The following is a 2,745-nucleotide window of genomic DNA, read 5'->3' on the forward strand; positions in this document are numbered from 1 at the left end:
GATTGTTTGTTTTTTTAGTTTTTTTTAGTAACTTTTTGACTTTTAGGCTAAAAAGTGATGTTGCCAAACGAGTTAGTGTGTTTGGTTTCAATTTTCTAAATTCAATTTTTTAGAAATTGATTTTTTTTAGTGAATATTTTTAAAATTTTAAACAATTTTTTTAAATTTTTTTAGATGCACTTTACTTAGATGTATCTAAAAAATAAAATATTTATAAAAAAATATTTTAAAAAATCATTAAATACACAAGAATATGAAAAATGTACTAAATTCTCGTTTTTTTTTTTTAAAAAAAAATTGGCATTTAGTGAGTTTGCTAAAGATTTTTTTTCACAAATATTATATTTTTTAAATATATTTATATTAGGTGTATCTAAAAATTAAAAAAAAATTACTTAGAATATTAAAAAATTTAGTAAAAATTTAAAAAACTAAAAATAAAAAATTTTAATTTTCTAAAAAATAAATCCCGAAAATCTAAACAAAACAAGTTGATCTGTACTTCGAGCCTTCCACCAAGATACTCCACTCGTCATAGACCAAGGGTTTTTGTTGTACTTTTGTGTTTCAATCTTGTTATGATCTTTACCTTAACATTACATGTCAATGAAAGAACATAATTCAAATGGCCAAATTTAAAATTGAAATAAAATCACTATAAAATTACACACAATTTTGCATCAACTCTAAAAAGAACAGGTGAGGATCCTGATTCCTCTGTGCCACCCTTTCCCTTTTCTTATGAAATTGTTTTAAAGCCATTAAAAGATTATTTAAAAATTTATTAAAAAATAAAAATATACGTACTAGATTAATTTTAGGTATTATTTACATAACACTAAATTTAAATTTATATCATACACTTCATTTATGAGTAAATTTTTAAATAACAAACTGTGCTACTTCAAACTGAGTAATGTTATACCTATCACATTTTTCTACTCTCTTTTTTTTTTTTTGAGCCAAGATTGTAGAATATTAGTTTGTTGGTAAAATTATATTATAAGTAATTTTTTTGTCAAGATTATAGGATATTAATTTGTTAATAAAGTTATATTACAATTAAAGGCATCGCCGCTGTTCCATCAACTCGAATTCTTGACATTCTCCTCACCACACATTAAGATATAAATACAAGACGACTGTATTAAACCCCAAGGTCTTTTTCCTACTCTATCTAGTTTACCATGTAATATGTTATTTTTGCATTAGAACATCTCCAATCTAGTATTAAATATTTCATCAAATTTGAATTTGATAAAAAACACCTCATTTTGGCCGCTTCAACCATTTTATCATATTCATATCAAATAGAGAAAAAAACTAAATCTTTCATCAAATAAAGTGAGTCTTTCATCTTTTATCAAATTTAAATTGTTATCCTTGGGTCAGACATCTTCTCAGATATACACCCAAGAGCAACTTTGACAGTTTTTTTATTCATTTCCGTACGACTTTCAGGACATCCGCCTGGACATTCTCGCAAACAACCGGGGATGCAAAAAAATTTGATGAAAATTTTATTTTAGCATTAAAGTAAACGGTATTAAATCAAAATTTTCATCAAATTTTAATTTAAATTTGATCAAATTTTTTATTCTAACACTGGAGATAGTCTTACCAGACCTAATGAATCAAATGTGATAGAAAAAATATAATATGCTTAGCATTACCCCCTACAAAGTCCCTTACTTTTTCTAAATTCTAATTAGAATAACAATACTATAAATTTAAAAAATTATTTACGAAAATAAATCAAAAGTCTACCTTCATTGTTATCATAACTCATATCTCATTAATTTTAAATTTATACCACACACTCACTTTTGAAAGTCCGTAACATTTTTGTTGGCATAATTCTAAATACATTAAATCCAAATCTCACACAATAAATATTCAAAGATTGTAATAAATTTTGTGATTCTTCCTCCAAAACTACATTATTAAGTAACAATGGTAACATTGGACCCTACAATGGCATCCCCAGTGATCGGGTCGAACCAGTGGGTATTCGCGACGGCGTACCCGCGAGCCAGTCGAAACAGACCAGTACCTCCGACAACCGCCATTTCTCGGACCGAATGAAGAATATAGTTCAAGCCGACAATGCTAATAGAGCTTCCATTGTAAATCCCATCTACGAACCCATAATTCAAAGCCATTATTAACCCGAAGTCCGACTCTGTCTGCCCAGCCGACCCGTGCAGTCCCTGGGCTCGGCCCACCAGCTTCGATGACGGGTCGGGCGACTCGGTCAACGGGTCATCGGCCATCATCACGGCTCCAAAACGGGTCGGCGAGTTTTCGGTGTAGATAGATTGAGCCACGCGCACTGCGCTTGGGGTCTTCCCACTGACTGTGTCGTGGAAATAGAATTGGAGGTTGGTTACGATTTGTTTTTTGGATTTGAGTGTCTTGGCCCAACTAACTTGGTTATTGGGTTGCTCGACTTGAAGGGTTTGAACCCATGGCACGGTTACAATGAGAGAGATCATGAGCATTACAACCACACCCATCTCTCTCTCTCGCTCTCTCTCAGTATTTGGGGTTTTTTTTAGGCAATAGGTGCGTGGAGAGATGTATTTTTATAGGAGAGCACGTCAAAAGATTATAAAAAAAAAAGAAAGAGAAGTAGTTTTACTACAATATAAAAAGAGTGAAAGTTAGGGATTTCAAATAATTTATTAAATTTTTTATCAAACCTCTTATATAGGTGTGAGATCTACACCCATATAAGTTTGTGTG

The 2,745-nt window shown here is 30.7% G+C and overlaps 1 pseudogene; it reads right to left on the reverse strand.

Moving 5' to 3' along the window:
* Positions 1 to 1,840: 1,840 nt before the first annotated feature.
* Positions 1,841 to 2,541, reverse strand: LOC114279562 (dirigent protein 23 pseudogene; annotated as a pseudogene).
* Between the last annotated feature and the right edge of the window lie 204 nt (positions 2,542 to 2,745).

The sequence above is a fragment of the Camellia sinensis genome, chromosome 5 (assembly GCF_055761805.1).
Source record: "Camellia sinensis isolate YWXY chromosome 5, ASM5576180v1, whole genome shotgun sequence".
In the NCBI taxonomy this organism is placed as follows: Eukaryota; Viridiplantae; Streptophyta; class Magnoliopsida; order Ericales; family Theaceae; genus Camellia; species Camellia sinensis.